The following is a 27,474-nucleotide window of genomic DNA, read 5'->3' as shown; positions in this document are numbered from 1 at the left end:
TAAAAACTTGGAGACAGGGACACTTTGATGAATTAAAGCAAAATAGAAGGGCCCCTTCACAGTGATCCTTGCCATACCCACTGCAGTAAAGGTACAAGTATGAGAAGCCAACAAGGATTTTCAATAAGAAATAAGAGATGTGTCAGGGACCTTTCCTGGAAGGGATGGGTTAAAGTCTTGGTCCTGCATCCAGGTGATAGATACCTATTTAGAATATCAATCACTGCTATTTATCCCTAGGGGAAGTACATGGGTGTAGTAGTTTGTCTCTTTTTATTAACCAGTGAATGTGCCTCAGTTGTTTTTTTATGCTGAGGACCCAGCTTTGTCTAACTGCCTTATAATAATTTCTAACTAACTTAGCTTTCTGCAATAATACAATTCCTGAATGGGAGATATTGTCCTTTGCTGGATAACTGGAGATTTAGAGAGTGATAACTTGTTCAAGATGACATAGTTAGCTTTGAGTAATAGTCCTTATTAAAATGTATGCCTCTTGTGGTTTTTTGGGTTTTTTTGTGGTGCTGGGGATTGGATAAGGATGCTAGGAAAGCATCCAAGCCCTTGCACAGGATGCTAGGAAAGTGCTCTACCACTGAGCCACACTGGAGCCCCTTGTCATTATTATTTTTTAGTCCTTATCATTTACAGATGCAAAGTAGTACTTACAAATGATGAGTTTGGAATTTGCTTATAAATAATCTGAAAGGAAATGTGGAAGGTAGGGGGCAGAGATAAAAGGGTGGGACTTGAGTTAAAGGAAGGTGACAAGGTTTACAATAAAGGTCATGATAAGCATTTTTTCTATTTTTTCATATGATGGAAACGTTCTATGACTAAAAAACTTTGTAAGTAACTAACCAGAAAAACAGAATTAGGATTAAAGTGGGTGCAAGGAGAGAACAGGAAAGTGTAAATGTGTAGTTACTGTCAGGTCTGACTTAAGTGAGTCCTTCACAAACAGGACAAAGCAAACAGGCTGCTTTTAACAAACAGCAGCAGCTTCTCAGTAAATAGGGCAAATGGACTCAAAACGAAGTATACAACCCCCCTGGTGCCAAGAAGTCTAGTAACTGTCTACACATCTGAGCACCTAATATTTCACCCAAAATTTCTTAGCCCCTTTAAAACCTACGTAAGCCTAATTCATTTCCCAGCTAGTTGCTAGTATCTCTCTCCCCTGGTGTTAGCCCATCCACTCACAGATGAAATCTCTCCTAGCTAGCTGCTGCAGTCTCTCTCTCAATGTCAGCCCATCTACACACAGATGTGATAAACTTGGCCTTTCTCAGCTAACTGCTAGAATCTCCTGATTTTAGTCCCTGTTAACTGGAATAAACTTTCCTTTCGAAAGCCTGTTTTTTGACAAGTGGATTCTTTTTTTCTATGCCATTATAAATGTTTCTTTTTGTGTGTGTGGTTTTTTTTTTTTTGACAAGTGGATTCTTTATGACAGTTCAGTCAGTAACTTGTTCAGCTCTTCATTTAAGTCCATTTAGAGCCAATCTGGTAGCATATGCTTTTGACAAACTTCATGTGAAAGGAAAATGGGCACTTTCCCATATTACTTAACATGAATAAGTGAAGTCAGCCTGCTCTGGTGGTACACATCTGTAATCCCAGATACTGAGGAGGCTGAAGCAGGAAGATTACAAATTCAAGGCCAGTCTGGGCAATTTAGTCAGACCCTGTCTCAAAATAAACTAAAAAGGGCCAGGAATGTTGCTCAGCAGTAGAGAGGGCTGGCTAGCATGAGTGAGGCCCTTTGTTCAATCACCAGGACCACACACATGCAAAAAGTGAATTTGCTTTCATGGAATTATTAAGATCCCAAGCTGCTCCTTTTGGACCTAGCCCTATTTCTCTGTTTAAAATAAAGGCCAGAACAGTGATACACACCTGTTGTCCTAGAACTCTAAGGCTCAGGCAGGAGGACTGCAAGTGTGAGCACTTAGAGACTTATTGAGACCTTGTCTAAAAATGGGGTAGATTGTGCACTTGAGGTCAATCCTCAATAATGAGATAGGAGATAGGGCAGGGCTCAGGTTGGCTGGGTGGAGAGGTGTAGCAGGATCCTAAAATCTAAGCAGCACCGCTTCCCAGGACCCAGTATGTAGAAGTTCTTGCAGGCTCCCGCCTGATGTGGGAGGCATGAAAGGGCCCTGAGGAGCTTGAGACTGTTGCTTTCCTCATGGTGGGCTGCTTTCCTCATGGTGGGCTGCGTTCATCAGGGTGTACTTTGTTTCTTTTTTTATTCAGCCCAAATTCACTCTGCAGAGCCAGTTTCTCCCTTAACCTCAGGGCCTCACAATTGACAGGAGCTACATTCCTAGCCTGGACTTTTACTTTTTATTTTTATTTATTTTTTTGGTACCACAGATTGAACTCAGGTCCTTGTGCTTTCGAGGCAGGCGGCAGAACCACTGAGCTAAATCCCCGGCCCGACTTTTACTTTTTAAAATAAACTTTGTCACCGTTTTTGCTTGTCTTATTCAATTCATTGCTCCTGATGAGAAGAACCTAGAAACTACCTCTGAAGGAGACTCCAGCACTCCAAAACCCAGTAACAATACCACAAAGAATAAGGTAAAATAGTAAAAATACAAAAGCTGAGGGTAGCTCAGTACTAAAGGGCACCTGAGTCTGATCCCTAGTACCATCCCTCAATAGTAAAATAAAATATTGTAAAAAGTAATTTTGATGGCTTCCCAGTAAAGTAGCTAGGTAGGGAAGGCTCTGAGATAGAGGTGGGTAATCAGCCATATTGATAAGAATGAACTTCCTGGGCACCATGGAGTGCAGCCTCCTCTCTACTAAAGGAACTGCAGCCCCTCCCTACTACACTTCTGAGTTTCCAGGAACTTAAAATGCAAAACCACTGGTTCCTTTTCTCTAAAATTCCTGTTTCCTGCAAACTCTGCATGCTGAGGAACTGGATTAGAAGCCTGAGTTCTAACTGGTCATTTGAAACCTGCAGGGCCAGGGATTTAGTTCAGGGGTTCCCGCGCCTGCCTCACAAGCACAAGGTCCCAAGTTTGATCCCTGGTACCCAAAACAAAAACACCTCTTTTGCTTGTGCTCTCTTCGGCAGTACATAGGCTGAAACCTGCAGAGCCCCCTGTGATAGGTGGCCACTAAACAACTGAGCAATTCCTGGGCTTTGTTTATCCACAATTAGGTCTGGAGTGAGGGGCCAGCCACGTGAGACCCCTCCTGGAAATCCAAGAGCTACCCTTCTACTTATTTCCAATAAAAACTCTCCTAACTGGGCATGGTGGTGCATGCCTATAATCCCAGCACTCAGGAGGCTGAGGCAGGAGGATCACCGTAAGTTTGAGGCCAGCCTGGGCTACACAGTGAGTTCAAGGCTGGCCTGAACTACAAAGTAAGACTCTGTGAGACCCACTACTACTACCACTATGGAACTATACAGTGAGACCAAAAACAACAACAACTCTCCTAATCTCCTCCTTTGGTTTGCAACTTCATTTTCTGTGGAACTATGAGTTCGGTCCATATGGTAATATCAAGTCCTAATTTTTTTTTTTTTTTTTGGTACCAGGGATTGAACTTGGGACCCTGCGGTTGCAAGGCAGGCGCCAGAACCACTGAGCTAAACCCCTGGCCCCCATGTCCTAATTCTTAATTAGAAGCCCTAGACACTGGTTTCTCAGACACTCTGGCCTTTTTCTTCTAACTCCACTCATTGGAGCTATTTTACTATTTGTTCATTCTTTTAACTTCAAAGTGACACGAAAAGAATGTGAAGCCTAAGCCATTCAGTTCACCACTTTTGAGTAGCTGAGTGAGAAGGCCTTCTGGAGATAGATGGCATTTTTGATGAACATAATTGTCAGTTCCAATACTAGCCCCACCTCTTCCCCAACTTTCTATCTGTACAAACTAAAGAGACCAATAGTGAAGTTCATTTTAAAACTGAAGGAATAAACCACCACTACATCTTATCTTAGAAAGAGCAGTTTATAGTCACTGGTATAAAACCAGCCAGCACCTGTCACAGGCTGTCCCCAGCACCAAGGAGCCTCTGGTTTCAAGGGCATCTTTTTGACATTTCCAGAAGTGCCAGACCTCCTGGCTTGCAACAGGGACTCCTTAAACAGTAGAAGGATGCATGCGAGGGTGTGGGACTTCTATGCATAGGGAAACCATCCAGGAGCTCTGGGATTCAAATTTTGGCAATGGAATATGGTGCTTAGGATCAGAGGTGGAGTCTTCAAAAGGCCAGGTCTCAAGCAGGAAGGGTGGCAGGGAGTTAGCCACGGCTGGAGTGGACTTGGAGGCTAGGGCTGTTCCTATCAGACGTATTTTACCAAAGAGGAAATAGGATTGGCCTATACATTTTATATGTTTATACTAACCCACAAATGAAAGACAAAATGTGAAATACAGTTCTCTGGAATAAGTTCCAAGTCTCAAATCTCATGCTGGAATGACTAACTTGAAGTTCTATATATGTGATTGTCATAATCAATTTTCACCTTGAGAAGCAGTATTAATGTGCCTAAGCTTTAGTCTCCTGTGCTGTTATTCAATCAAACACGAAGCCATGTGTTGCTGGGAAGGTATTTTATACATGTGATAAAGATTTCACAATCAAGCACGGTGTGGTGATGCACATCTGTAATCTCAGCGCTCTGGGAGGTTGAGGCAGGAGGATCCCAAATTCCAGTCCTTGTCTCAAAAAACAAAAAACAAAAACAAAACAAAACAACAAAAAAAAGATGATGGGTTTAATCTCCAGTACCCCACTACCAAAATCTCATAATGAGTAGACTTTAAGTACAGGAGATTATCCTAGATAATCTGAGTGTGCCTGATTCAATCAGTTGAAAGACCCTTAGAGTAGAACAGGTTTGCCAAAGAATTCTTGGACTACAGCATGGTTTTTCAGAGTTCCAGCCTACCTTTCCTGCTGGCTGCTCCACAGACCTCAGACTTGACCAGCCAGTCCCCAACAATTGTGTAACCAATTCCTTGGCAAAGAAAAAGCTCTTTTATATATCTCTATTAGTTCTGTTTCTCTAGTTGAGCCCTGACACAGTGACTGAGCATAAGAACTTGCAAGCAGCACTGTGTACAATTAGGGCTTTATAGTATATTTTCTTTTTTGTGGTTTTTACACTTGATCTTAGCCAAAAGGCCAAGAAGCGATTTTTTTGTGGCTTTTATAATGTACATTTTACATGATTTTTAATGGTAAATAGTTTTATAAGCTATGACTTAAACCCTTCATACTGCAATTTAAAACTATTTCTTTTTTTTTTGGTATCAGGGATCGAACTTGGGATCTTTCACTTTCGAGGCAGATGGCGAAACCACTGAGCTAAATCCCCAGCCCTAAAACTATTTCTTAAACTTTGGAGCCAGGTTTGGTAGCCCACACCTGTAATCCCATCTACCTGGGTGGTTCAGGCAGAAAGATTATTGGTTTGATACCAGCTTGGGCAATTTATCAAGACTGTCTCACAATAAAATACAAAGGGCTGGGGGCTTCAGCTTAGTGCTCCTAAACTCAATCTTGAGCTACAAAAACCATATCAAACCACGGCTGGGGGTTTAGCTCAGTAGTTCTGCCGCCTGCCTCGCAAGCGCAAGGTCCCAAGTTCCATCCCCAGTACCAAAAAAAAAAAAACCGTATCAAATCAAACAAAAAACTCTGTAGCGATTTACTTACAAGTTCAATTTAAGAACAGAAATCAGTGCTGCCCACCTCTCAAGCACTGGTACTGAGTTCAGTCCCCAGTACCAAAAAAAAAAAAAGAAAGAATAGAAATCAGAATCGAGGTGCAGTGGCACATGCCTGTAATCCTGAGGCAGGAGTCTACTGTGTGGCAGACTGGGTGGGGAAGTAGATGTGACCTGTTCATTACAAAATCCCAGGACACAGTGGCAGAACAGTTCCCAAAGCCCTGCAGGTGGATTTCTCGAGAGAACTAGAGCAGGTTTTTGATAGGATGGCCTGGACCTGACCCAGCCTAGGGAGTGGGTGATATAAAAGGGCTGTCCACACTGAGCTCTCGGCCTGCTGCAGTGTTTTCTCTTGCCCTTATGCTGCAGGAGCTGTAGGGTGCACTTGTTTTCCTACTTTTACTCAGCCCAAATTTGCTCTGCAGAGCTGGTCTCTTTATGTGAAACTTTGCTACCATTTGCACTTGTCTTGACCAATTCTTTGTTCAGGACAGAAAGAACCTGGAAACCATCTCCAGAAGGAGACTCCAGCACCCCAAAACCCAGTAACAATCGCAGCACTGAGAGGCTGAGGCAGGAGGATTGCAAGCTTAAGCCCAGCCCAGGCAATTTACTGTCACAAAAACAAAAAAGAAAACGAAACAAAAGCATTCAGCCTCCTTCCTTTTATTTTCTAATTTGGAAATGAAAATTCAGGGGGTTTTTTTAGACAAAATCTTACTACGCAGTCCAAGCTGTCATTGAACTTGTGGTCTTCCTGCCTCAACCTCCTGAGTGCTGGAATTAAAGCCTACATCACCAAGACCTGGTAATTTTCCTTCTGAATAGATGGTTATAAAAACATATGTGTCTTCTGCTTTGACTTCTCTCCCCGAGATTTTTATTTTAAGCTGCAGTTGTCCTAAACCATTGATCTCAGTTGAATTTTTTTTCCTCACATGGCTCTCAATAAAGATTTACCCTTATAAATATATTTATATTTATTTATCAATATAAATATATTTTACACACATATCAAAAGCTTTATATCATTTATATGTAATTTAAAAAATAGAAATGGAAAATTATATTAAAAAGTATATACAAATAGGTATTCTAATGCTCATTTCCTCCATTTCAGATTACCTTGTATTTATTTCACTCTGAGGTCTCGCCTTCAATTACTGCCCAACAGGTGGTGTAAAAAGAGGACTCAGTGGCTGGGTGTGATGCCGAGGGCCTGTGATCCCAGCACTTCGGAGACTGGAGCAGGAGGATCACCGTGAGAGCAAGGCCACCTTGGGCTACACAGGGAGACCATGTATCAAAAAATAAATAAATAAGGGCCGGGGATATACTCAGTGGCACAGCGCCCGCCTGACAAGCGAGAGGCCCTGAGTTCAATTCCTGATACCAAAAAAAAAAAAAAAGGAACTGTCTGGCTAGGCTTGGTGGTACATGCCTGTTATCCCAGCACTCAGGAGGCAGCAGCAGGAGGATCACTGTGAGTTCGAAGCCAGCCTGAACTACGTAGTGAGAGCCTGTCTCAAAAAATAAATAAATTTAAACAAATAAATAAATAAATAAAAGACAATTCAGGCATCCACTGTGTTAAAAGCAATAATTGTGCCTGCTTCAATGTGGACTTTTAAATTCTCAACAAATTATCATAATTAAAGTATTTTTCTCTTCAAAATGGAACACTTAGCCAAGCATGGTGACACACACCTGCACTAAGGGAGGCTGGGGCAGGAGGATATCAAGTTTGAGTCCTACCTGGGCAAGTTATTGAGACCCTATCTCAAAAAAAAAATTTTAAAAGGCCAGAGGATTGGGATCTAGTTCAGTGGTAGAATGCACCTGGGTTTGATTCTCAGTACCAAATAAGGAAAGAACGGAAGAGAACACTTAGGGCAGGGGATGCAGTTCAGTGGTAGAGCCTGTGTTTAGCATGTGGCGCCCCCCCCCCCCCCCCCGACCCCAAATGTTAATAGTTATCATAGGAATCAACAATTTAACCTTTCAGTATGTATGCAACAGAAAGACAAAACAAAACATGTCTATCTACATACACAAATACCCTGCACATGAAATGAAAAAGATCACTTTGAGGGCTTCCACAAGCCTACTGGATGAAAACTTACATTTAGGTTAAAACAGATCAGACAGAAGTGCTCATAATTCAGTCAGCTGATTTATCATTCAGTTAACACTGCTAACCACAGTAACAGCCTTGATATCTTAAACCTCTGCAGGAACCTTGATAAGAGTTATTATTTTTTTCTTCTTAGTCACTGATATAAAATAGGAGGGCAAAACAAAATAGAAGCCAAAAGAAAAATCCCATTAAAATGCTAGTTAATAAAAGGCATTAAAATAGATCTGCTTTTTTTGCCTGTGCGATTGTCACCATATTCACGTTACTTTGTACATCAAAGAAAATATTAAAAGGAGAAATACAGGGTTGATTACACTTAATTTGGTACCTCATTTATTGGTAATATAAAGGGGCTACATCTGTAATATTTCATTTACAAACAACCTTAAATCTCTCATTTTGAAAAAGATTTTTAAGATTCTTCAATTTTTAAACAAAATGCAAGGATCCCAAGCATCAGTAATAAAAGCAGTTTTTGTTTAGCTTTAGCCCTATGAAGTGTACTTCATTTGTAACTTAGAAATATAGAACTCCTTTTTTTTTTGGTTTTTTGAGACAGGGTCTTGCTATGTAGTTCAGGCTGGCCTTGAACTCATTATGTAGCCTAGGCTGCCCTTGAGCTGGTGACGATCCTCCTGTCTCAGCTTCTCGAGTGCTGGGATTACAGGTATGTGTCACCACGCCCGGCCATAGAACTCTTACATATTCCAAATTATGTTTGTTTTTTCTTACACAAACCCAACAGTTCGCATGACATGCTAAGTAGGAAAAAAAAATCAAAATTCGTGACGACGATAATCTGCTCAGTAAAGTTTTGGTATTTAAAAATTGATTTTACATTTGCTGGATGCAAAAATGAAACGCTGTCTCAATAAAGGCTGAGAATGGACTTCACACTACAATCTTTCATTACATACCGTGTGCGTCCTCCTGGCTTTGGTCACGCTTAGCACCCTAACTACAGCACCATTCTCTTGTCCGGATAGCATGTAGTCCTGGTTCCAGTCCTAGCAACATTCGATTTCTGTAAATAGTTGCTATCCATGCCATACTGTGCATAATTCATTTAAGGTACTGTTAAAATATTTTCAAATGGGCATCAAAATGAATCAGAGACATTGTATTCTGATGGCAAGAATGCTGGTACAGTATACTGTTCAGTATACAAGTAATCACGAACACCTAGCGGAGCGCCAGCCGCAGTACTCGGAAGAATGCTTGATCCTTTACGAACACACCCAAAATCTTTCCATTTCCCCTAAATGTTTTTCGCTTTCAACGGTGCTGATAAACTAAAGGATAAAACACATAACGGAAATCCGAGCCACGAAAACGTCAGGGGGTGCTACCCACAATAAGGATAATCTCAGCAGCAACAACCACATTTAAAGATACAAGACGCGAAAATCCCAGAGTTCCCCAGGGCCGAGGCGGGGCTACCTCCAAATCGATAACTTGCTCCTCCAATGGCAGCCAGAGAACTCCCACCAGGGAGGGCGTGAAGGTCGGCTTCCTCTACGTTCAAACCTAGAAGTTATTTTCGAGGCTTTCTGTGCCTCTGTGGTGTGTGGGGCTCGCTTCTGAGTACCAGCATATTTCAAGCCCTCAGTAAAATCCTAGTTTTCTACCTCAAAAATGGAGTAGTATGCCCATTTTCTAATGTCTACAGGTAAAAACGCAAATAGCCTCAGAGCAACAGGAATATCCGGCTCACAGAGGAAGAGGCGGAACGCTCTTTATTCTTGCCCTTTATTGGTCACGCAGCCAGATAGCCCATCACAACCAATGGGGTCCTTGAGACCTAAATTAACATAACGTATGGGGCGGTGCTGTGTGGTGCTTTGCGGAAGTTTGATCTACGCAGGCGCAGGTATCCTGCTGTCGTCCAATCGGAAGCAAGCAAGACAGACCACCTCCCGGCAAGCTCTCGGCGCCTCCGCGCCCCGCCTCTTTTGTTGCCCGGGCGGTGTCGCCCGTTTCTTTGCTTCCGACCAATCCTGTGCCTTTTTCTTTGCGCTTTCTCCAGACGGAGAGGTAGAGGGCAGTTCTGGTCGTCTGGGCTGAGCCGCAGATGCGCGCGCTTTTTCTCCAGCTCTGGGTGGGAGTCGCTGCTCAAGGTACTCGCAATGACCGGGCTGGGCCAGGGACGGACAGCCTCGGTGTCCGCTCGGTCTAGGAAGCCGGTGACGCCGAACTCCTGGGGCGGGTGCGCCGCGGCGGGCCACGTGCGGGGCTCTCTGGAAGTAGGTAGTGTTAGGTCCCACGAGGTCCCTAGCGACGCCGACGCGGTAACCAGTCGCGACAAAAGTTAAGGGGGAGGTTTTCTTGCCTCCGGCGGCAGTGCACCAGACGCGTTCCGGAATATGCACAGGGCTCTGGGCTTAGGAGACACAGGTAAGAGTGACTGAATGGCGGGAACACTGCCGGTAAGGGTGATGGGACAGAAGGGGATTGGTTGAGCTAAATGCTGGTTTTCTAAGTTAAGTTTGTATTTTTATGAAATGGCACCACCTGGTTACGGTTGAGTTAAATTTTTCTTTCCGGAGTTAGGTTTTATCTCCGAAATGGTGTGGCCTGTCTCCCTGGGAGGCGGGGTGGGGAGTGGGTGCCGTTTGTGTTTTCGTTTTCCTGAGAAGAAACGGACTGACGCGTTAAGTTACCCTTGTGTGTATTGTCTTCACGTCTGACAGATTGAGCGTGGCATTCGTCTTCCATGGATGTAAAATAAAGATAGCATTGTAAAATACTGCTTCTGTTTTCTTTCGTAAGTTGAAATTTTTTGTAAAAAGTGAATACAGCATACCTGGCAGTGAATTACTGTTATCAAGGTAGAAGGATCCGGTGGGAAGACATCAAGGTGGGAGGCAGTCACTGGGTAGGTCGTCCTCAGATTCTTCACTGCAGTTAGTACCGAAGGACTGCTTCTAACAGCTGTGGTGAGCAAGTGAGAAAATTGATATAAGTTACATCTGACCGTTCCTGTCTTTGCTATTTTTTTTCTGCCACGCCTGGAGTGGCATTTGAACTACCGCACAGAATGAAACTGGTAGTGTGAAGCCCAGTAACACTAGTGTGAAATTTCTCTTCAGCCTACAGGAAACTTGAGTCCGCTGGTCTAGGGATGAGGACAGTTTCCCCCCTGTGAGCAGAAGTGAGATGAGTCTGGTTGGAGGTCTTACCTTAGACTGTTCTGTGTGGCATAAAGGAAAGACAGATCAGCCACATCCCTGCGTTTCTGAGTTTTCTCTCACCTAGTATTCGCGAAGCTCTAAGTCGTATCTTTGTTTTAACTTAAAATCTTGATTTCCTCTGCCACTAATATTACAAATGGAACTTAAGACCCTGCTTTTTTGCATTTTCACTATAATGCTGGAAAGAACACATTTTCAGTGAATTCTATATATTTATTTTCACTTGATAGCAAAAATAAGAGAATTTCTGTAATCTGAACCAGAACGATGTCCATGTTGTCAGTTTACTAGTACTTTAGAATGGATTATGTGCAAATCAGTGCTAACCTAGCCTTGTTTTGGAGGTTAGAAGTCTGAAATAATTTTCACTGGGTTAAAGTCGAGGTGTTGCAGGCCTGCTTCTTTTTGGAATCTCAGATCTGAGAGGAGGATCCATTTCCTACTGCCCCCCACCTCCAGGGATCAAACTCAGGATCTTGTGCTTGCCAGGCAGGTGTGGTGCCCCTGAGCTACATCCCCAGCCCCGTTTCCTACTATTTTTGACCTCCTAGTGGCTGTCTGTATTCCTGCTGAGTCCTTACTCATATCACTTCAGTGTCTGCTTCTGCCACCTTCTCTTCTTTAGTCAGATTTCCCTTTGCCTCCCTTTTATGGAGCCCTTCTGGTTTCTTGCCCACTCATCAAGGACAGGTGCGCCATCTAAGATGCTTACTTAGATGTGTAATGCCCCTTTTTTGTTGTGATGAAACATTCTTAGGTTCTAGGAGTTAGGACCTGAGTGTCTTTGGGGAACACTATTCAGCCTGTCCCAAAGGATATAAAGAAGTTTAAATCATACTATGGTAGTGCAGCTTAAAATCTAATAGGATTTGTAGGAGAAAAAAAAAAATTCACATAATATGAGATTGCTATGAAAAGAACCTTCAACATTACCACAGTTTAGTATGTCTCCAACTTTTCCACTGGACTTTAACAACAGAGGTAAATGAATATTCCTATGATAGATAACATGAAATCCGAAGTTTTTCAGAGAAATAAAGGTTTTTTGTTTGTTTTGTTTTGCTGGGGCTCCAACCCAGGGCCTTGTGCATGCTAGACAAATGCCCTACATCTGACCTACATCCTCAGACCTATTTTTCCCCCCCAGTGTTTGGAATTGAAGGGGGCTTTGTGGCTGGGCCATATTTCCCAGCTTTTTTTTTTTTTTTTGAGTAAGGAATATTTACTGAGTGAGAGCCCCTGCCTGAGAGGGACAGGAAAGGACACCAGGAAAATGGGTTGCTCTTCCCAGTTTTTTAATTTTATTTTTTGTTTTTTGGTACCAGGGATTAAACTCGGGTCCTTGTGCTTGTGCAACAGGCGGCGAAACCACTGAGCTAAATCCCCGGCCCCCAGGTTTTTTTTTGAGAAGGGTCTCACTAAATCACTAAATTGCCTAGGTGGGACTCAAGCTTGCAATTGCCTTGCCTTGGCTTCTCAGGGTGTGAGGATTATAGGCATGGGTCACCATGCCCAGCAAGAAGACTAAAATTTCATAGAACTCCAAACATCTATCTTCAAGTTTAGTGTGACCTTTGCCTTCAGTTTTGTACTATGTCCATAATTAATGCCATTTGGAATTGTTTTTTACATCATAACTTCTTTCCTAGTTTACCATAGTCGTACTTTTTGTGACCTTAGGTGATGGGAATGCATGGTTAAGGAAGCCGTTGAAACAACCAAATCAGTTCCCCCCTGGGTTCCATCAGAATGTCCAGAAGGGTTTATGGAGAACTGAACTACTATGACCCCCTCCCATCCCACCCCCAGCAAGAAGACGGTAGCTCTGATGACCAGGGTTTATCTTCAGAACAACCCAGCCATCTTTTGGTGGAGACAAGGATCTGATTGAGTTGGGTATGTTACCAACTATACTAGTATGGCTACTACTAGTAGTACTTGGAATAAGTTAGTGAATGAAAACCTAGCTCTAGTTAGACATTCATAGTAACTAGACAATAAAGACCTCTCTCTCTCTTTTTTGTTGTTTTTGTTTTTTCTTTTTTTGAGGCATGGTATCCCTTTGTAGTTCAGGCTGGCCCTGAACTCACAGTGTTCCTCAGGCTGGCCTCAAACTCATGGTGATCCTCTTACCTCAGCCTCCCAAGTGCTGGAACTACAGGTGTGCACCACTACGCCTGGCTCCCTCTCTCTCTCTCTCTCTCTCTCTCTCTCTTTTTTTTTATTTTGGTATTGGGGACCTCTTTTACGTGGTGAGTAGGAAGGGAAAAGGGCAAGGAGCATATGTGAGAAGTTCTGGGAGAGGCCTGGATATAACCTACATTATTTTCTCTCAAATTCCATTGGAATGTGACATGTAGATACACTTTAGTGTCTCTAGCTGGTGACGTGAGGCTTTGTTACAGTGGTGATGTACTAGCCAGATACTTAGAACTTGCCCTGAGCCTTGAAATTTCCAGCCCTTAGTTTATCCACCCTTTAAACTCTGCATTGTCATCCAAATGTCTCAGGACATCTATGTGTGGCAGAATCCCTTTGAAGTGGATTCCAGACCTGTGTTGCTGTCAGGTATGCAGCACAAAGCCATTGCCCTGATAAGGGTTGGGCTGTACAGGCCAGGAATGTTGCTAGGCTGTCATCTCTCCTTGTGTTGATTGAGTTTCTTCCTGTGCTTTCTAAGCAGGGAGATAGCCAGTCCAGACTTTTCCAACATGTATCTCATATCAAAACTTGAGCCAGGGGTGGGGTGGGTTTAGCTCAGGGACGCCACACCTGTCTTGTGAGGTCCTGAGTTAGACACCCCCCCCCCCCCCCCGGCGGTGTGGGAATTAACGGGACCGGTCAAGCTACTCATAATGGGGGACAAGGAAAAAATTCTGTAATATTTCCATAACTGGGCCGGGGATTTAGCTCAGTAGTTCTGCCGCCTGCCTTGCAAGTGCAAGGTCCTGAGTTTGACCCCCCTGGTACTCCCCCCCCCCAAAAAAATTGGGGGTGTAGCTCTGAAGACCCTGGGCTGAATCCCTAGTACCATAAAATTTTAAAAAACCCTTGATGTTTGGTTCACCAGTTCTGTTTCTGTATCTAGCAACTTGCCTTCAGTGACTGAGATGAATGATAGTTAGAAATGCAGGTTAACACAGATTCCATCTCAGTCCAGAAAGAATGGCTATGATCAAGCACTCAGCTGGGCTGGGGATTTAGCTCAGTGGTGCCGCCGCCTGCCTCTGAAGTGCAAGGTCACAAGTTTGATCCCCAGTGCCAAAAAAAGGAACTCAACCAATTACAAATGCTAGCAAGGCTGTGTTTCTCTGTTGGTGGAAGTGTAAACTGATAGAACCACTATGGAAATTCATATGGAGTGTCCTCAAAAAAAAATTAGAAGTTCCATTTGACCCAGCTATTCACCTTCTGGGTGTCCTCCTGAAAGAGTTAAAAGCATCACACCACAGTGATATATGCATACCCATATTTATAGCAGCACAATATGAAGTAGCTAAATCCTTGGAAATAGCCTACATGCCTATTAACAGGTGAATGGATAAAGGAAATAAGGCTTTTAAAAATATATACAATGGAGTACCACTCTCCCATAAAGGAGGATAAACTTGAGACTTTTAGGTAAATGGATGTGCCTTGAGACCATAATTTTAAGCCTAATCAGTCAGACACACAAGTTTAAATATTGCAATTATTTCTCTTGTGTGAGAAACCCAAAGGGTAAATAAGGAGTGTAATGGAGAACAGATAATTGGAAAGTAGGAAAAACATGTTCAGAAGGGCAGGGAAACACCAGGGATTTAGCTCAGTGGTGCCACTGCCTACCTTTCAAGCACAGGGTCCTGAGTTTGATCCCCGGTACCAAAAAAATTAAAAAAAATTAAAAATCTGATATTTAAAAAAAGGCAGGGGAAAGGGAAAGTGGATTAAACAAAAAATAGAGGGGGAAAAATGGAAACAAAGCTTTTGTAAATGGGAGAAGATGAAGGATTAAAGGGAGGGGAGGGGAATGGGAAAAAGAATGAAGACATACTGTGTGCAGGTACAGATTGCCTGTGATGAATGTGATCATTACTAATACAAAAATTTAAAAATGTAAAGTTCTTTGGCTAACAAAATGTAAGCTTATGTTGTCTAGTACCTTACAAAAGTTCAAATTAATTTAGAGTTTGCACTCTACTGGTATGTGTTATTTTGTTTTTGTTTTTTTTAACTCTGTCACAATTTTGCCTTTTAAAAGTTGACTGGATCAAAAAGTGTAAAAAGAAAAATCCTTTTGAGTCTTGTTTTATATTAGTGTGCCTTCAAATTTCACTTAGCTTAGCACTACAAGTTCATAGCACTACATGTTCCATCATAATGAAAAATCTTTTTCTAGTAATGTGTATCATTCGTGTCAGGTAAGGCATTCTCTTAGTGTTAGTAGGTTGCCACTGAAACAAATGATGCCTCCTGCTTTTTATTTTTTAATTTTTTATTCTTATTTATTTATTTTTCCCTGTACTGGGGATCGAACTCAGGACCTTAAGCTTGCGAGGCAGGCGCGGTGCTGCCACTGCCAATGCTTTTTACTGATACTCCTTCCCACTCCACTGGTGCTGGGGATGGAACCCAGGGTTGCACACGTGCTGGGCAAGTGAGCACTCTACTGGTGAGCCATATCCCCAACCCTTTATAATGGCTTAACCTGCCTCAGAGCTAGTGGTTAAAAACACAGATTCTTAGTCCATCTCACTGGGTTGAATCTCTGACTAGTTACTAGCTATGTGATCTGGGGCTGTTTAACTGATCTGTTTCACTTTCCTCAGCTGTGCAATTAGATAACGATAAGTATACCTCCTAGGGAATATTTGAAGGGTTTAAAACAATACCTGACACTTAGATAACTTACATCCCATCACCATTGATTTTATTCAATTTCATTAATCTAGTGTTAAAGTAACGTAATAGAAGAAAGGTCTAGATTAATTTATTATGTCTCACAATTTGTAGTATTTTAAATATTTATTTAAGGTTTAAATACTTAGAAACTTCTACGTTTGCCCCAGGCAACCACCTTTTACGCTGTATTTCATATCATTGATATTTAGGTTGGCCTTGAACTCACATGTACCCCAGGCTGGCCTTGAGCTCACTTCAAGGTGATTCTCGTGCCTCATTGAAACAAATGATGACTCCAGTCTCTCTGAACTCCTAAATGATGAGGTTACAGACTTATGCCACCACCCCCAGCTAGAAGAACAGGTTTTTTAAAACTGAATTTTTCAGGGCCTTTTTAATGTAGCACTAAATTATTTTTATGAAGGAATTTTATTCTCAAAGTTTCTATTTTCCCCTGAAATTATAAAATCAAATTAAGATTTTTTTTTTTAGGATCTAAGAAAGGACTTTGAGAATCATAAATTGCAAGCCATTCTAAAAATAACATTTTTGAATCATTGCTTTATTTTTGAAAATCTTGAATGATTAATACCTGAATTTTTTTGTATTAGAACATTCTTAGAGATAGTTTGATCTTCTAAACAATTTTGTAAAATGTAGTATTTTGAATATAATGTTAGAGTTAGAAATTACATGGAACTGTTTGTTAAAGGCTTTCTGTCTAGAGGGTAACATAGGATATGATTGTAAAGTGATGTTTCCAAATTCTAACACTTTCTTTAGCTTCTTCAATTATGCTGAGGTTGAGTGAATTGTCCTCAAAGTTATACATGTTTTATCAGTATTGTTCCAGTTTGGTTTATTTCTTATGTAGGAGCTTTGCTTTCTTTAAAAAAAATGGGAAAGGAAGGAAGACAGTTGCTTCTGAGGCTCAAGGGTTTCTCCGGTTCTCTTCCTGTTTAAGCTACTGTTGTTTCACAAAAGTATATGTAGTTCTTACCTTTGCTTGCTATTTTTCCTCTATTTAGTTTATTTTGTGGGTATTTGTATACTCTTTGCACAGAAAGTAGGATTTCTTAGCCTCAGATGGTAGAAGAACTGATATTAAAGAATTGAAAAGTATGCTCCTGGTCCCTAAGAAGTTTATACTCTGTAGTAAAGAGAGACAGAAAATTAACACTGCGGTATGTTTAGTACAGGATTATTTCTATATGAATAAAAGGCAATATTCTGGCATTCACAGGAAATAAAGACTAATTTTCTATTGGATTAATTAAGATTTTTATAGAACTAGTAGCATATGAAGTGGATCTTGAAACATGGATAGAATCTTGGTAACTCAAGAAAAGGATTTAGGATTCTTAGAGTAGCAGTTGGGTTTTTTGTTTTTGTTTTTGTTTTTTGAGATAGGGTTTCACTATGTAGTTCAGACTGGCCTTGAACTCACTATGTAGCCAGCCTAGGCTGGTCTCGAACTGGCAACAATCCTCCTACCTCACCCTCCTGAGTGTGCTGGGATTATAGATGGTCAGCCACTGTGCTGGCTAGCAGTTGTTTTTGTAGTTCAGTTGTAGGAAAAATATGTTACTGAGTAACAGATTTTACTCTTTAAAATATTTATGAGTCTGTAAAATACAGTAATTTACAAGTTGAAACTTTCATTCAATATCTGTAGCTCACATAGAAACAATGTATTATGCTACTTTATAAATAAGTATTTAGTTTTATATACCTAAGAAATGTTGGTAAAATCATGTATTTTTGTTTTTCAGCATCATGCTGAATTTTATTATTTTTGATGCCATTCTAATTTCTAAGAATAAAACCCTTTTATTTGAAATCTCTCCTGTGGGAAGTAAGAATTGGTCCTATTCTTACCATCTCGGTCCAGGAACCACTTAGATGTTGAATGCGTGTTTTCTGTCCTGAAGTGTTTATGTCACCGGGAAGAGGCAGGGAGGACAGTGGAAAGGCCACCCCTGAGGAGCTGGGTGTGAAGGGCAGTTCTCAAGGTGGGATTTATATCCCTTGCTTCCCTTAAATAAAAAATGATTCTGATTTTGAGCCTAGATAACTAAAATGATTGTTCAGGAAGATAGAGATTACAGGGATGCAAGTTATATGTTAGAAATATTTAATTTGAAGTTTCAGCACCATGTCTCTCTAGAGGTCTAGGTAGACAATTGTGGCATTAGAATTTTATTTTATTTTTATTTTCCCTGATCTATATCCTAGTCCTTATTTATTTAGGTACTGGGGATTGAACTCAGGACTCTGCGCTTCCAAGGCAGGCACTGGAACCACTGAGCCAAACCCCTGGCCCTGTTTTTTAATTTTAAGACATTTCGGCATTAGAATTTTAGAGAGAGATCAGAATTGAGGTAAGTTGCGAGTTCACAGAGAGGTAATAATTTACATTACTTAGGGAAGAGAGGAACTTCTGAGGAAAACTCAGTTCCATTTTAATTTATTATGGTTAACAACAAAAATTTGAGTAGTTATTAAGATGTTAAACCATCCTGTTGGGAGACTAGAGTCAGGTCCCAAAAGGTTTTTTTTGTGGCGGGTGGGGGGGTGGCCGGGGATTTGGCCCATAGGTTCCGCCACCTGCCTCACAAATGCAAAGTTCGGAGTTCAGTCCCCGGTGTCTGTCCCGTCCCCCCCCCCCCCCCCCCCCCGCCTCCCCAGCCCCAAAGAAAAGAAAACAACAACTAAAAGGTTTTTTGTGATTCTCTTTATCTTGGACTGGCTGCTAGATGGCAGTAGTGACCAACGCCAAGGGCAAGGCAGGCAGGCACTGGAACAGTTGGAGAATGCGTATCTAATTCCTATGTTAGTAAAGTCACAACTGACAGTACACTGTTTTAGGTTCTTTTATCCTTCACATCAGATCTAGAAAGTGTAGTTTTTTTGTTTTAATATCCGGCTTCACAGGGTGGTTCAAGGATTATGCCTTTTGTTGGATATTTCTCTGATATCAAGGTTCTTTACTATGTTCAGAAGAGAGGAAATGAGTTTAGAGCTTACTAGATTCTGATCTTGGCACAACATAGCAGAAGTGTTTAATACTTTATAGCACAAGTATTAGACAAGCTGTAAATATGCTCAAGGGTTTCATTACTTACTGTATTGATTTCTATTTCAGCATACTTCCTTTGGATATTAATTTGGAAAATTAAGCAGTGATTCTACCTCAAAATGTTAAAATAAGAAAAGGGATTTCTAGCTGTCAATTTATATCTAATTATGAAATGTTGCTGGGTTAGGGGATGTAGCTCGGTGCTTGAGCACCGGCTCCGCATGCACAAGCCCTGGGTTTGGTTCCCAGCACCAAAAAAAGGAGTTGTCTCATCATATGAAAACTATAAAGATGATCAGTAAGCTCTCCTGTGAAAGGAAGCCTTGATCTTACTTCAGTCACTGATTAACAATGGAAATTTAAAGAATCATTAATATAAGTTAAAGCATATTTCTGCTTCATGACAAAGGTTATCATTTTTGGAGGAACATTCACACTGGATTCACCATAGAAGTATCTGATTACATAGAGAAGATCTGATTGAACAATACAGTGATTGATTAAATTTAAACATTATAGTAAAAGACACAGCCATCAGTCCCCTTCATAGTACTCCGCCTCGCTTCAAGCAAACCCATCCCATTGTTCCTGCCACTTTCTGAACAGCTATCCTCTTTCCTGTGTCTTTAGTTATGTTTGCACTGTCATAGCTGCCTCAATGCCCTTAAATTGATTCAAATTGTATGCTTTTTTGAGACGGGATCTCACTATGTAGTCCAGGCTGACCTTGATTCACTGTGTACCCCAAGCTGGCCTCAAACTCCCAGCAATCCTCTTGCCTCAACCTCCCAGAGTGCTGGGATTACAGGTGTATGCTACCACACCCAGTTCAAAATGTTTACTTTTTGTAGTCATTTTGAGTCAGGGAAAAGCCAGCAGTTGCCTGCCTGTACCAGGTCCCCTGAGGAAGGTGGAGGAGGACACACGATAATGCCTTTTTGTTGGATGGCATGCAGCAGCATTCACCATAATTTTGATCACACCTTATAAAGATGTGTAGTTTATGCCTTTTATTAATTTTGGGAAATTCTTGGCCATTAACTCTTTTTTTGGTACCGGGGATTGAACTCCTCCTTGCACTTGAAGGCAGGCTGCAGCACCATTGAGCTAAATCCCCCGTCTGGCCATTAACTCTTAAATGTTTTAGCCACTTTGCCTTTTGGAACTTGAACTACATTAGGTTAGGGCTGACTCCTGTCCCACCCTCTCAGGTGCTGCTCTGGTTTGGATGGTTAGTGTCCCTCGGAGGCTCAGACGCTGTGGCTTGGTCCGAGTCAGTGTTAGAGGGGAGGGAGGTGGTGGCAGAGCCTGAGGAGGTGAGGTCTTGGGGCTTTTAAGATTATGGGGCCAGGCCCTCGAAAGGTGGTCTCCTGGGATTTGGTGATAACTCTCTGAAAAGGTTTGTTATGAAACCTGAGTGTGACCCCCTTCCCGTCCCTGAGATCGCTGTTTGTGTGCATTGTGCCACAGATGAGGCTAAGCTCACACCCCATTCCTAAGCTAGGTACCTTGAGGGCTTTGTTAAGGCCAGGTGGAGCTGACAGATTCTGCTGTGGGTTTGCCTCGCCTTGCCTGTGTGCTTTTTGCTCTTTGTGTTTCAGGTTGGATAATTTCTGTTGCCCTGTCTTAAATGAGTTCACAGGTTCTTCCTTCATCTGGTTTGAGTCTGCTGAAGCCCTTTGAAAGAATTCTTTATCTCTTATGTGGAATTTGGTAATAACGTGTTGCACCTGCTCTCAACCCAGCGGTGGCTCTCACACTCAGGAATAAAATCTGGACCCAACGTGTGGCACACACCTGTAATCCCAGCTATTCAGGAGGCTGAGCCAGGAGGATTGCAAGTGCAAGGTCAGCCTGGACAATTTTAGCAAGACCCTGTCTCAGAAACTAAAAAGAGCCAGGGGTGTAGCTCAGTGAGAGAGCACCTCTGGGTTCAGTTCCTGGTCCTGTAAACAAACACTGCAGTTGCCTGCAGAACTTGTCCGGGGGTCCTTTCTTAGCCCAGGCTGACTTCTCTGACTTACCTGTAACTGCCCTGGCCTCCCTTTCGTATCACTTCCTATTTCCTGCTGGTCTCAGGTGTCACCGCAGGGCAAAGCATTTCCTTAGTGATTGATTCTAAAGGGCTTTCCTGCTGCATTTTTCTTGTCTTATCCCATGTTATTTTCATAATGCCCATCACTGACCTTTATCCATATAGTCAGTTATTTTCCTGACTGTGCCCTCACTGTCCTTCACGAGGGCAGGTGCCTCTTGTTTTTCGTTGAACACAGTATTTTAGCTCTGTATGGCATATAACCCTTCACGAGTTACTTTTTAATTTTTTTTTTTGTTGGTGTGTTCTTTTGTTCTCTTTTGTTTTGTTTTTTGGTGGTAGTGGTGTGTGTGTGTTCTCCTTTTCTGTGAGCTGGAGTTTTGGTCTGTTGCCTAGGCTGGCCATGAACTCCTGGACTCAGGTGATTCTCCTGCCTGAGCCCTCTGAAGTAGCTGGAGCTACAGATGTTTGCCGCTGTACCTGGCTTTGTTTCTGAATTCTTGAATGGGAATTTTGAGTATTTTTAATGTTGTTAGAGCTTATCCGTTTCTAACTATGACACATAATATTCATAATATTCTGACTTTTTCATAGTTATCATTCTGTAACAGGGCATGATTCTTTATTTTTTTTAATAATTATTAAAGCCAGCATGTGCTTAACTTTTAAAAGCATCTTTTCACAATTTGAAGAAATAGTAAACATATAATACCATTTCAAGAATCATGACATTCTCCAGTGCTTCTAACTGTTCCAAATTAAGACATCTGGTGATTGGGGAAGTTTGGTTTCTCTGGTTAACCAGCTGGTTGTTCTGGAAAGGAAAAGGCAGTTAGTTGTTCTTGTTGAAAGAAGCTGGGCATGCATAGCCTTACTGTAAAGGGTGACTTTTGGATTAGTTACTTGAGAAACTGGACAGCTCGAGGTGTTGTGAAGAAAATGTGTTTATTTTGTTACATCTGGAACCTGAGGGATAATCCTCCATTGCATGAGAAAGTTTTTGTCATTCCCTCCCACCTCACCCTCCTTTTCCTTGGTAACAGATTCCTGCACTTTAAAAATTGTGGGGGCCAGGGATTTAGCTCAGTGGTTCCAGTGCCTGCCTCACAAGCCCAAGGACCCGAGTTCGATCCCCGGTACCAAAAAAAAAAAAATCATTCATTATAAAAATTGTGCTTTTCCTAAGAATTTTAGTGTATTTAATGCATAGGATGCCATATGTTACAGCAACCAGTATCTTGATCATTTATGTGAACAAGAATAGCACATTCAGACTCACTGAGCTGGATTAATTTACAAAGACATTAAGTCCCAGTTATTAGTAATATGAAATTTAAAATTATATTGAAGATGTAGCAGATGTCAGTTTAGCATAACTTCCACTAAGTGTTCGGCATTTTTTTCCAATTTAAAACAAATGGTTCTTTGGCAGATTGCTTTAAAGTCAATTCATGTTACTTTAAAACATACATACAACTTTCTCTGAATTGTTGATATAAATGTTTTCTGGGAAAGGTTTGGTGTAGTTAAACCAGTGTATGCTTTCTGCCCAAAGGTGCTGTTCCTTTTTGAGGAACTGGGAATGCATGTGAGTGAGTGATCCTACTTCAGTTTTCCTGATATTTCTGAAATGTTAATACCCATATTCCTAAGCTTCCCTGTGCGGTTTTGCCTCAGATGAGGTGACTGACATTAGAGAAGCTTTATAAATAATAAGCCTCTTTAGTGTCCAGTGTAGAGCTAGAGTGACTGCCATTCGGTTTTTCAGGTTTGCCACTGGCCTTGCCACTGGTCTATGACATTAGACATTAGCAGCTGCTGTTTCCAAGTGCTCTGCTAATGCTGCCCCCTGTAAAATATATGATATATGCTTAATGTAGAAGTGACATAGCATATGTCCCATTTCAACAAAATATGATAGGGGTTGGGGATTTACCTCGGTGGCACCATGCCTGCCCCAAAAGTGCAAGGTCCTGAGTTGGATCCCAGTACCGAAAAAAAAAAAATGGAGAGTTTAAAAAAATATGGTATATACTTACTACAGAGGCAGTATAGTACAGGAATTAATAGCATGGGCTCTAGAACAAGAGTGCTTGAATTCAGAAAGCAACTTTATTGTATATTGCTATTTTCATCAGTAAAATGTGCATAATTATGCTTGGGATTATTATGACATCATCATTAAAAATTTCAGCAATACAGAGAATTAGAAAGCAGCCCCCCCACACATTCTGGGTGCTTTGAAATACATTTTATGAACATTATGCTGGAAGCTTTCCTGTGTGTATATGAAGATAGGGTGAACAGGGGTATGCATGAACAGGAATAAGGAATTCCATTAAAGTGGAATAGTAAGTCATTCATTTTCTCTACATAATACTACATTTGTTTAAGTTGGATTTAATACACAAATACAGTGAATGCAGTGATTATAATTCAGGTGTTTAGTACTAGAGATTCTGCTTTTTTTTTTTCTTTTTTTGGTACCGGGGATCAAACTTGGGACCTTGTGTTTTCGAGGCAGGCGCCAGAACCACTGAGCTAAATCCCCGGCCCGAGATTCTGCTTCTTGAGTTTAATTTTTTTAAAGGTAAATTGGATTAAGAGATTGGAATCATTATATTTTTAAATTAACATTTGAGAGCTGTAACAGCTGAGTAGCTACTGCTGCAGCCGAGTGTAGCTTCCTGGTCACAGTCAGCCTGTGCTATGAGGGTGAGGGTGAGGACTCAGTCTCCTTTCCTGTCATAGTTGTCCCATCTGTAGCCTCTGGAGTCCTCCATACGCAGCCAGCAGAGAGATGAAGAAGAGAAGGTGGGAAGACTTACTATCTCTTGATCACCTGGCTTAAAAGGGACGGGCATCTTTTCATTGGCCAAATTGAACCCTGTGCTGTGGCTGAGGGAATCATTGCTGGGGGACCTGGACTTCAGATCCCTTTAAATGCCCTGTGCCAAGACCCAAGGGGCTGTCTCTTACTCCTCAGATGTAGTATGGAGATGCTAAAAAAAACAGCTGAGCTCCTGCTATAGGCAAAGCGTTTACTCCTGAGTTGTTGTTGGGGGTTTTTTTTTGTTTGCTTTTGTTTTTTGTTTTGAGACAGGTTCTTATTATATAGTTCAAGTTGGCCTTGAACTCACTATGTAGCCCAGGCTGGCCTTGAACTGGAGGAGATCCTCCTTCCGAGTGTTGGGATTACAGGTTTACTCTGCTTTGCCTGGTCACTCTTGAGTTTTTCTGAGGTCACTTACCTACCTCTTTGGCTGGCTGCTCCAAAGTCCAGGGGTCCTGGTAAGAATTCTCAAAATTTTATTTTCACTTTGCCTCAGGAATAGTTTTGGGAAGGGATATTGGCTTGCAGAAGGAGATTCCCTTTTTTTTTTTTTTTTTTGGTACTGGGAATTGAACTTGGGATCTTGTGCTTACAAGGCAGGCGGCAGAACCCCTGAGCTAAATCCCTGGCCCTGGAAGGAGATTCTTGTTAGGCTACTTTGCTAGTTTTAGTAGGACAGGGTATGAAATTAGGATTTTTGCTTCTTAAACCTATTGCTTTTGTTAAACTAAAAATATTTTGCTGCAATATTTACATTAAACTCAAAGTTGACAATTTCTGAAAGTATTCATAAGAAACTGGTAACATTTATTGCTTCCTTGAAGACAGAAATGTTCCACAACAGCTTTGGAGCCTTTTGAATTTGAACTATACTAGATGTCAGCAATATGTATACATTATTAGAGCACAAACTTACCAGATGGGGTTTTAGAATATATCATTTCAGTAGTTTTTTAAATTTTGTGGCTTTCTTTCTAATTAGAACCCTACCTAATTACTGAGCATGTTTTCTCAAGAGTCTTCTGAGAGTCCTGTGGATCTCCCATTTGCCATTTATTTGTTTGTTTGTTTGTTTGTTTGGGTACCAGGCATTGAACTCAGGATCTTGTGCTTGCTAGGCAGGCAAGGCTCCACTGAACTACATCCTCTGCCTCTGTCTTTTAGTTTTTAACAAAGGCAATTGAAAGAGAGAGTGGGAGAGAAAGAGGACAAAAGATCAAGTTCTTCTATTCAATATGAGTGGAATTTGACTTTTTAAAAGTATTTTTCTGAGACCATAATGTTAAGTGAAATACATCAGACACAAGCTTAAATATCTCATGGTTTCTGTTCTGTGAGAAATGCAAATATAAAGACCAAAATGAAAGATAATAGGAAACAGGGAAATAGATCTTTTGCAAAAAGGGAAGGGAACCAAGAGATGAAGGAAGTGGGAAGGGAAGGGAAAGAGATAAGAATCAAGATACGTCATGTACATGTACCAGCTCACCACAATAAATGTAATCATTACATTCTGTAAACATGTACCAATAAAACATAAAACTATTTTCCCTAATTTTTTTGTAGGTGTCTTGTACTTAGCCCAGTACTTGGTGATATATTCAAGAATTTATTTGATCATCTCTAATTAGGATAGTTCTGGTTGCATTAATAAGAAAGCATCTTGGAGGCAGACTGACTTAAATAATTAGAAATCTCTCATCTTTTATAATGTAAAAGTTCCTTCCATCATTTGGCTTGGTTCCACTTTTTTTTTTATTTTTTTGGTACCAGGGATTGAACTCAGGACCTTGTGCTTGCAAGGCAAGCACGGTGCCACCGAGCTAATGGCTTGGTTCCACTTGACTTTAGAGTTAGTGCTCCCATCTGGACAACTTGTAGTCAGGAGGGAGATGCCTGTAGAGATGGGCATTTTTGTAAGGTTTGTGAAATAATTGCTGATAAAAAAAGAATGGGATCGCTCTAAGCGGTTTAGGCTAATCAGGGTTGACCCCTGGAACTGGAGTCAAGTCCAGAAACCACAATGATGTCACATGGGTGTTGACATCATTCTCTCCATTCAGGTTTCTTAATTGCCTTTCCACAAACCATCCTATGACTGACTGGCCCTTCTGTTCCTGTGGACAGAGTGTGCTGGGTGAGGGCTGCAGAAGGTCTTGTGTTACTCTTCTCTTCTCCATACGTATTCCATGACAAAAAGTTTTAAAAATATAGTGGAACACAAAAATTGAAAAGGATGATTGCTTACTGTGACCATTTTTAGGTTGGTATGTTTTTTCTGTCATATTACTTCCTTTCTCTTTGGCCAATATGTAGATTAATATGTACATAATTCCTTCTCTCAAAGCCTGTTGTACATAATGCTTTCTTTTCCCTTCAGTACTAGGGATTAAACCCAGGATCTTTGCACTGAACTACATGCCTGCCCCCCCCCACCTTTATTTTGAAAGAGGGTCTTGTTAAATTGCCCAGGCTTGGCTGGAACTTGGAATTCTGCTTCAGCCTCTCAGTGCTGGAATTATAGGTATGTGTATATTCTCAATCAAAGTTCCCATTAGAGATTATGTTGTACCAAAAACGCTCAGGACTGTACGTGTCATTTTTTTTTTTTTGGTACCAGGGATTGAACTCAGGACCTTGCACTTGCCAGGCAGGCGGCAGCACCACTAAGCTAAATCCCAGGGCCTGTGTTTCAGATTTTGAAGTACTCCAATTTTGGAATATCTGAGTATCTTGGGGATGGAACCCTGAGTCTAAACACAAAGTCCCTTTAGGGGCCGAGGATTTAGCTCAGTGGTTTTGCCGCCTACTGCACAAGCGCAAGAACCCAAGTTCGATCCCTGGTACCAAACAAAACAAAACAAAAACACCACAGTCCCCTTGCCTTCACATAGACCTTATGCACATAGCCTAAAGGTAAATCTATGTAGTGGTGAACCTATGGCATTCGTGCTGCAGTGGGCTATTGGTATTATTGAAAGCTCTAAAAAGTTCACCATCACTAATCTATATGGTATTTTCAGTGCACCTGTGTTTACTGTGATATATCATGTGAGATCAAGTGAGCAGTTTTCCATTTGCAGTGTTACATTGGTACTCAAAAAAGTTTTAGATTTGGATCATTTTGGATTTTCAGATTAGGGATGCTCAAGCTATTGTACTTTAATAATACATAGAAGAGGGCTGGGGATTTAGCTCGGTGTGCAAGGTCCCAAGTTTGATCCCCGGTACCAAAAAAAAAAAAACCTACATAGAAGAGCTGTCACCTAGTATTTGACCGATCACAGGTTAACAGGTTTTGAAGTTAATTGAATCAGACTAAACTCCCACTTAGTTGACATGAAAACAGGGGTATGCTCTCTGAGCTTCAGTTTATCTGTGAAGTGGTGATAAAAATACTGCCTTGCAGGATTAAAGGATTAAGGTTTAAAAAGTGCTGGTAAGTTTCTAGTACATAGCCTAACATCTGTTAAATTCCACTTAGGGTTATTTTCTTTCAAGACTGTTATCCCAGCCAAGTTTAACAGATGCAGTAGCATTATTGTACTTACACTGTAAGCAGGGATTACTTTGGAGTCCCATTCCGGAATTCCTGCCATTACCGTTTCC

At 41.3% G+C, this 27,474-nt stretch overlaps 1 protein-coding gene and 1 long non-coding RNA gene across 3 annotated transcripts in view; one reads left to right on the top strand and one right to left on the bottom strand.

Annotated features, from left to right (window-relative positions):
* Positions 1-9,672, bottom strand: part of LOC147822740 (uncharacterized) — a 33,663-nt gene extending 23,991 nt beyond the window's left edge. Inside the window, exon 1 of the long non-coding RNA XR_015444994.1 lies at positions 9,287-9,672. This is a non-coding gene — a long non-coding RNA (uncharacterized LOC147822740). The remainder of the gene's footprint in view (positions 1-9,286) is intronic.
* A 118-nt stretch (positions 9,673-9,790) lies between these two features.
* The window catches only part of Wdr89 (WD repeat domain 89), a 37,501-nt gene continuing 19,817 nt past the window's right edge, over positions 9,791-27,474 (top strand). The window contains exon 1 of one of the 2 annotated variants that reach the window (XM_004837421.3): positions 9,791-9,963. The gene's annotated coding sequence lies outside the window, so the exon portion shown is untranslated. Of the gene's footprint in view, positions 10,241-27,474 lie in introns of both variants that reach the window. The other variant, XM_004837420.3, reaches the window with a different exon arrangement.

This window comes from Heterocephalus glaber, unplaced genomic scaffold (assembly GCF_053883595.1).
Source record: "Heterocephalus glaber isolate CG9 unplaced genomic scaffold, H.glaber_assembly_v1.0 deba00001608, whole genome shotgun sequence".
Taxonomy (NCBI): domain Eukaryota; kingdom Metazoa; phylum Chordata; class Mammalia; order Rodentia; family Bathyergidae; genus Heterocephalus; species Heterocephalus glaber.
This window is presented reverse-complemented; position numbering and strand designations above follow the sequence as displayed.